The 8141-nt window shown below is 38.7% G+C and overlaps 1 long non-coding RNA gene across 1 annotated transcript in view; it reads right to left on the reverse strand.

Moving 5' to 3' along the window:
- Positions 1-4093: 4093 nt before the first annotated feature.
- Positions 4094-8141, reverse strand: part of LOC144364835 (uncharacterized) — a 35453-nt gene continuing 31405 nt past the window's right edge. The window contains exon 4 of the long non-coding RNA XR_013422914.1: positions 4094-8040. This is a non-coding gene — a long non-coding RNA (uncharacterized LOC144364835). The remainder of the gene's footprint in view (positions 8041-8141) is intronic.

An 8141-nucleotide genomic window follows, 5' to 3' on the forward strand; every position in this document is an offset into this window, starting at 1 on the left:
ACCCCTGGGGTCAATCTCTGTACAAAAAAAAAAAAAAAAAAAAAGAAAGAAAAGAAAAATTGAATTTCTTGGCTATTTTACATTTGAAATATTGGGAAAATTAAAACTCAAAACCAAAGTTTAAATACTTTCCATTATTGTAATTCTCTTCAGTTTTCCCTTACCTCTGCAGTAAAGAACAACTTTAACAACTTTGTGGGGCTGGATATGCAGCTCAGTAGTTGAGCATGCCTAATATGTGCAAGGTCTTGTGTTCAGTCCCCAGCACTGAAAAAACAAAAATTAAAAAAACAACCTTGTATAGTCATGTTGGGGAGAATTCACACCTGTGTCCCACTATGACTGTAGTTGCATTTCATTCAAAGGAACCAAACCAGGAATTCCAGGCTGAGACCAGATACCAAGTGAGTGGTCCAGGGCGGAATGGGAGAGAGGGTCAATAAAAAGAGGTGACTCAAGATGGAGGAAAATTTAGACCCCTGGATCTTATATACATTATCCTGTTTAAGATAATATCTCCAAATAAGAATTGTAATGCATTCCGATGTCATATATAAATTTAAAAAAATAATTTAAAAAAATATAGTATCTCCTTTTTTCAAACAGGAAAACTATGGCTTAAAGAATGTAATTGCTGGCTAGGTGTAGTGGAACCCTCATTTAATTTCAGCTTCTCAGGAGGCTGAGGCACAAGTTCAATGCTAATCTCAGCAACCTTGTGAGAATCTGTCTTGAAATAATAGGGACTGGAGATGTAGATGTAGCTCAGTGGTACAGCACCCCTACTTCAATCCCCAGTGCTGGGGGCAGGGGAAGGAAAGAAAAATAATAAAGTCAATGAAAAATGTGAAATATCTATATTTTGGAAACAGTGGCTTTAATATTCAAAGTACTTCGGAAGTATAATGAATATGGGACATGGAAGGAAATTTAGGTTCAAGTTCACTCATACTTTTGCTCTTTCTGTATATGGCCTTGGACATGTCACTTAACTTGTGAGTTTCCATTTTCTCTTTTTCTCAGTTTTTTAAGTATTTTTTTCATTCTGAAAATTATTTCTACCTTCAAGACCTAGTGTGAGGGTCAAGTAAGAAGATAATAATAAAGGGGCTGGGGTTTTGGTTCAGTGGTAGAGTGCTCGCCTAGCATGCATGAGGCACTGGGCTCGATCCTCAGCACCACATAAATGTAAAATAAAGATATTGTATCCACCTAAAACTAAAACAAAAAATATTTAAAAAGAAGATAATAAATATTTCTTAAGCTATAGAGTGCAACCAGTATCTAGTTTATATAGACAATAACTCTATCAGATTTGCTGAAGCTGCCCTTTTGTTTCAAGAAACAGGACCAGTTTGGCTATTTTCTGGGCACAGTGACTGGGAAAGCAAGAGTCAGGGGTCTTTATCTGACTATGTTAAATGAATGGTGGTTGATTCTGCCAATTTATTTCCTACTCTAAGCTTTCTTTTCCTATATCAATACTTCTATATGTCAGGAATAATTTTTCCCCTATAATATAATTTTTGATGGAAACTTCCAGACTTAGAGGGGAGAAAGGAGAGAGGAGGACAAAAGCCCACATTTCTTCAGCATTTCAATCAACAACCTCATTTTCTTCTAACAGTTGAAGTGAACTTCTTATGAATAATGGATGATAGCCTGATGAATATGCACACAGCCTATTATGCCTGTGAGGTTTGGTAAATAATTTATGAGCTAAAATGTTCCTCACCTTTTTACAGTATAGAAAGTTAAAAAAAAAAAAAACAGAAAACCATATTTACCCTTTCAGCTGGTAGGGCAATCTGTCAGAGACAGTGACAGCAGCCCAGCAATACAGTTTTACATCATTGCTGAAATTAAATAGAATAAAATGCTGTATGCATTTCAGGACAGGAGGTGGAAGTCTACAAAAACCAGAGCATGCATAAGCCATATTCCTTGTCATACAGAATTTTCCCCAAACTCTGGCTTCTCATCTTAAGATATTCTTGCATTGTTAATAGCTTTCAGGGACCTTCTCCTCCATTGCCCCTTATCCTGACAGGATTTCAATAAGGCAAGCCATGACTGATAACTGCCTCTTTCTTTTATGCAAACTGACCTAGAAGCCCTTGGAAAGGCACTGCTGCTTTTCCTCTCCTCAAAAATGAGAGGGTTTTTGTTTATTTTCCTGCAGACCTACCTTCCACTCAGTCCCACCTGCCCTAGTCTTATTCCCTAGGCAGTAGGGACTTCTAATCTGGTGGTTAGAGTGGGGGAGGGGCAAACTTGGCCTGTGGAGGGGAGGCAAGCATGTGGGAAAATACACATGGATCCTGGGAGAACTTGGTTGCTTTGGGCTGGGGATATAACTCAGTAGAAAAGTGCTTGCCTAGCATGCATGAAGCCCTAGGTTCAATTTCCAGCCCCTGCCACACACACACACAAAAAAGAACTTGGTTGATTTATGACAAGTTTTAGAAGACCTGAAACTGGGTCTGTTCACAAGTCAGGTTAGATGGGAACCCACAGCTTTTCTACTTAAATTCCAGGAGCTTTCTGAACACAGTGCCAAGGAAGACAATGTTAACAAAGCATCTCTCTTGTTGGGTGCTTGGAGGACTTCAGAAGAAAGAGGAGACATAAGGCCCTTCATAAGGAAACACAAGGTCATTCATGTGTTAGGTAAACCATGTAAACACACTCTCGAGAAACAGTAAATGGCCTAAAACATACAAATTTTATGATGAAGTTATTAGAACAATAATGTAATTAAAGTAATAACATTAATTGGAACAATGTGGTATTATTCAAGAAGGCTTCTTATAGGAGGTAAAATCTTCAGTGGAGTTTGTAAAGCAAAAAGAGACCCGATTAATTTGAGAGAATAGAGGAATATATGGCCAAATCTGCCTGACTTGGGCTATCTCTACCCAAAATGAAAGAATGGTTTTGTGTGATCCTTTCTATTGCTGCCGTATTCCTGCTTGCTTTAGACTAAATGTTTGTATTTTTCCAAAATTATGTGTTGAAATCCTAAGCTCCAATTTGGAGATGGGGCCTCTGGGAGGTGATTAGGTCATGAGGGCGTGAGATTAATGCCCTTATAAAAGGGAACCAGAGCTGGGTGTGGTGGCACATGCCTGTAATCCCAGCAGCTCGAGAGGCTGAGGCAGGAGGATCTCAAATTCAAAGCCAGCCTCAGCAATTTATCAAGGCCCTAAATATCTTAGAGACCCTGTATCTAAATTAAATATAAAAAAGATCTTGGGATGTGACTCAGTAGTTAAGTGCCCCTGAATTCAATCCCTGGTAGCAAAAAAAAAAAAAAAAGTGGGAGGGACCCAGAGAGCTTCCCAGCCTCCCTTCTACCACATGAGGATGGCTACCTGTGAAGTTGGAAGTAGGTCATCACAAGATATCAAATTAGCCAACAACTTGATCTCAAGGCCCCCCCCCAGTCTCTGGAATGGGGATAAATAAATTTCTTTAGTTATAAGACAGCCAGTCTATAATTTTTAAATAGCAGGCAAACAGACTAAGACATGGCCACACTAAACCACTTTCAGTTTCCCAGACCATTTCCTGAGCTCTTTCCTCCCTCATCACTGCTGCCTATGCTGTTCCTTCTCCCTCCTCCTTATCCCATCTTTCAGGCCTTCCCTTATATGTGACTTCTTCAGAGAAGTCTTCCCTGCTCTCTCATATCATCTTCTTGTGGTTTTAGTCCCTGTGCATAGTGGTATATTCATATTTTTTTGTTTAATGTCTGTTTTTAAATCAGTAGTTTTAAAATCTACAAATATTTTTAGTTGTAGATGAACACAATACCTTTATTTTGTTTATTTAGTTTTTTTTTTTTTAATGTGGTGCTGGGGATTGAACCCAGTTACTCACACATGCTAAGCAAGTGCTTTACCACTGAGCCACAATCCCAGCCCAAGTCTACTATAATTCTAAGAAACATGTCTGTTTTGTCTTTTGCTAATAGGCACTCAAACCAGTGTTTGACATAGAGTAGATAATAAGTATTTGTTGGATTAATGAAATCTCAAAAAGCATGGGAAATCAGAGTGAAGGAAAAAAAGAAAATAGGCTGGGTGGAGGATCTTGTTAAAAACGAGTTTTATTTAGTATGAGAAGCAAAAGGAAGCTACTAGCAACATCTCCTCACCTATCCATAGAAATATTTACACTGGTCTTTTTGTTTGTTTTGTTTTTACAGTGCTGGGAATTGAACTCGAGGCCTCACAAGTGATAAGCAAGCACTATACCACTGAGCTACATCCCTACCCTAACTATTTATCTATACATTTATTTATAGACAGAGTCTTGCTAAATTGCCAGAACTGGCCTCTCAAACTTGCAATCTTCCTGCCTCAGTCGACTGAATTGCTGGGATTACAGGTGTGTGCCAACATGCCTGACTTGTTTGCTTATTTATTTTTGTATTTTATTATAGTGCTAGGGAGTGAATTCAGGGCCTAGCATATGGTGGGCAAGCACTCCACCACTGAACTACACCTCCAGCCCAATTGTTGGGTTTTTAAATATAAAAATAATATATATTCATTGCAAGAAGATTGCCACTACTAAGTATTGCTACCAAGTATTGATAAGGATATCGAACAACTAGGACTCATATATTACTGGACTAGAATTCTTGTATATTACTGGTAAGGATACAAATTAGTTCCAACGCTTTAGAAAACCATTTAGCATTATCTACAAATGCTGAACATGTACCCTAAACTTAGAAATTCCACTTTTCAGTATCTACCCCAAAGAAATAAGTGCACATGTTCACCAAAAGACTTGTCTAAGAATGTTCATGGCAACTTTATACATAAGAATCCAAAATCAGAACCAGCCAAACAAAAACACTCAAAAAATAGCAGAATGGATAAACTGTGGTATAATTATGCAATGAAATACAACACAACAATAAAAATAAATAAATAAAATCACTACACTTGATGACATGAATGAATCTCAAAAACATCAGGAGCCAGACACAAAAGAGTACATATTATTTTATTCAATTTATATGATGTAGACAGTAGAATGAATTGGACATAACTTTCCTATGTTCATATATGAATACACAACCTGTGTAACTCCACATCATGTACAACAAGAATGGAAATTTATACTCCATGTATGTATGAAATGTCAAAATATATTCTACTTTTATGTATATCTAAAAAGAACAAATTTAAAAATTATATGATGAAGTTCAAGAACCAGAAAAACTAATTTATGTTATAGAAATCAGAATTATGGTTACTTTGGAAATTTCTCTAGAGTAACACCAGGGGATTTTCTTAGGTATTGGAAAGTGTCTCTGTCTTATTTATATATTTTTTTAAGTTGTAGATGGATAGAGTACCTTCATTTTATTTATTTTTGTGTGGTGCTGAGGATCAAACCCAGTGCTTCACACATGCTAGGCAAGTGCTCCTACCACTGAGCTACAACTCCAGCCCCTCTCTGTCTTGTTTTGAGTGGTGATTGCATAGATCTATATGTAAAAATTTGTCAAGGTGTGCACTTGGGCTGGGATTGTGGCTCAGTAATAGAGTGCTCACCTAGCACATGTAAGGCACTAGGTTTGATCCTCAGCACCAAATAAAAATAAATAAGTAAAGTGATTGTATTCATCTACAACCAAAAAAAAAAAAAAAAGATTTTTGTACTTTAGTGCTGGTGCTGGGATGTAGCTCTGTGGTAGAACAGTTGCCTGGTGTGCATGAGGCCCTAGATTTGCTCCCAGCCCTTAAGGGAGGAAAAAAAGAGCTGGGTATGGTAGCACACCTATAATTCAGCAACTTCAGAGGCTGAAGCAGGAGGGTTACAAGTTTAAATACATCCTGTATAATTTAATAAGACCCTGCCCAAAAATAAAAAAATAAAAAGGGCTGGTGATATAGCTTAGTGGTAAAGCATACCTGGGTTCAATTACCTGATTGATCATCACACATTCTATATACATATGTTGAAATGTCACAACTCATAAATATGTTCAATTAGGGGCTGTGGCTGTGGCTCAATGGCAGAGTGCTTGCCTAACATGTGTGAAGCACTGAGTTTGATCCTTAGCACTGTATACAAAAATAAATAAAGGTATTCTATCCATCTACAACTACGAAGAATAAATAAATAAATAAATATGTACAATGTACAATTACTATGTGTGAATTAAAAAATTTTTAAAAGTTGGGAGGGCAGGGGTATAGCTTAGTGGTAAAGTGCTTTTGTAGTATGTGCAAGATCCTGGCTTCCATCCCAAGCCCCCAAAATACATATCTATGTGTGTGTGTGTGTGTGTGTGTGTGTGTGTGTGTTTAAAATAAGTCAAATGATGAGCTGGGTTGTAGCTCAGTGGTAGAGCACTTGCATAAAATGTGTGAGGCCCTGGGTTCAATCCCTAACTCCACCACACATACATACAAAAAGTCAAACAATGATAAGTGTATTATATCCCAATGAAAAATGAAACAAAAGTAACATAGGTTCTTGAGCTATTTAAGCAATGAAGAAGTGTATACAATGTAAGTTTTCCTTTTCCCATAGAAAACTTTGGTTCCCATTAACTCTGTGTCTCCCTGAGCTTCTCTGATCATATATGTTCTTTTAAACTATCCCAGATATCCATGTCATGCAGAGTCTTTAATCTATTTAGGTGCAACACCAACCAAGTCACATAGACTTAAGAGTTTCTGTCTTCATGTGACAAAGTTCAATAGCAATACTGTGTCCCTTGTTCACATAAAGAGCAGTAGGAAATACAGATGAGTAAGTCACAACTGGTGTGCTCAAAGAATTTACAGTCCAAAGGGACAGACTAGACTGTAGACCAAACAAACCCAAGAGCTGTCATACCATGCCATGTAGTGTTTTAGAGGACCAATAAAATGGGTTCAAACTATTGTACAGATAATGATGCTTTATAATTGTATAGACGTTACAGTTTTCAAAGTTTTTTTTTTCTTTTTACATACAAGCTCACAATTAAACTTAACCCTATTAAGTAGTTGTTATAATTTTTTTTTCTTTTTTGAGACAAGATCTTGCTGTGTGGCCCAGGCTGTCCTGGAATTCCGAAGGCTCAAGCAATCCTCCTGCCTCAGTCTTCCTAGTAGCTGGCACTAAAGTGAGGTCTCAGGGCTCTATCTTCCTTTTATAAGAAATGAAGTTAAATTGCTTGCCCAGACTGTTGGCGAAAGAGCTGGGATTAAGACCCAAGCATTCTGACTCCTAACTCATGGGCAAGCTGATACAATGGGAGCTCTGCTGGCCAGGCAAATGATAATGCCAGGTCCCAAAAAGCAGCGCCTCCAGGTGTGAGCAAGTTCCAAGTAACCTCTTGAAAAAGTGTGCACCCTGGTCTACAGCCACTTGGTAGTGGGGACTTAAGGAACAATCTCAGGAGGGAAGCAGTCTCCACTTCCTGTCTCTTTACCTATAATTCATCTACCTCAAGCTCATCAGACACTACCAAATGTGGAGCTGGAGCTGGAAGGTAAGAGGCCAGCAGAGTAGACTGACAGCTGGCTGCCTCCATGAAATCCACATTCACTCTGCCCCAAAGCTTCTCTCATTCTTTTTCTTTTCCTTGGTTTTCCTCTTCCATTTGCCCAGTATTACTCCAACCTGCTTTTCCTTGACCCCTAAATCTGTCTGTTCTTAGCCCAAACCTACCTTCAAAAGCCAATAAGTAAATCAAACCCTTCTCACTCCCACAGCCACCAGAGCAGAAGTTTTTTTTTTTTTTTTTTTTTTCCTATTCCACTAAACTTTTGTCTTTCTTTTCACATTTCCTTGTCTACTTGAACAAGAAGGCCCGGAAGTTATCTTTAGACAACACAGCTCACTACCGCTCCTGGGGTAAAGGTAGGAGGGTGGAGGGACCTGGGTCCCCTCCTTGATTTGGAGCTGGGGGCACAGTTGCTTTGGTGGTTCCACAATGACTTGGCTGTGTTTGAGTTCCCTCTCTCTTCTGGGGCTGGGGAATAGACATAAACTTGACTTTCCCCGTTAAGGGTGGCTGACTACCTAGAAAGGAAAGGAAGCCGCTGAAAGTCACCGCCTTCACCACCCCAACCCTCATCTGAAGGGAAGGTGGCATAGGGTCCCCAGTCAGAACTTCCCTGCTC

The sequence above is a fragment of the Ictidomys tridecemlineatus genome, chromosome 6 (assembly GCF_052094955.1).
Source record: "Ictidomys tridecemlineatus isolate mIctTri1 chromosome 6, mIctTri1.hap1, whole genome shotgun sequence".
NCBI classification, from domain to species: domain Eukaryota; kingdom Metazoa; phylum Chordata; class Mammalia; order Rodentia; family Sciuridae; genus Ictidomys; species Ictidomys tridecemlineatus.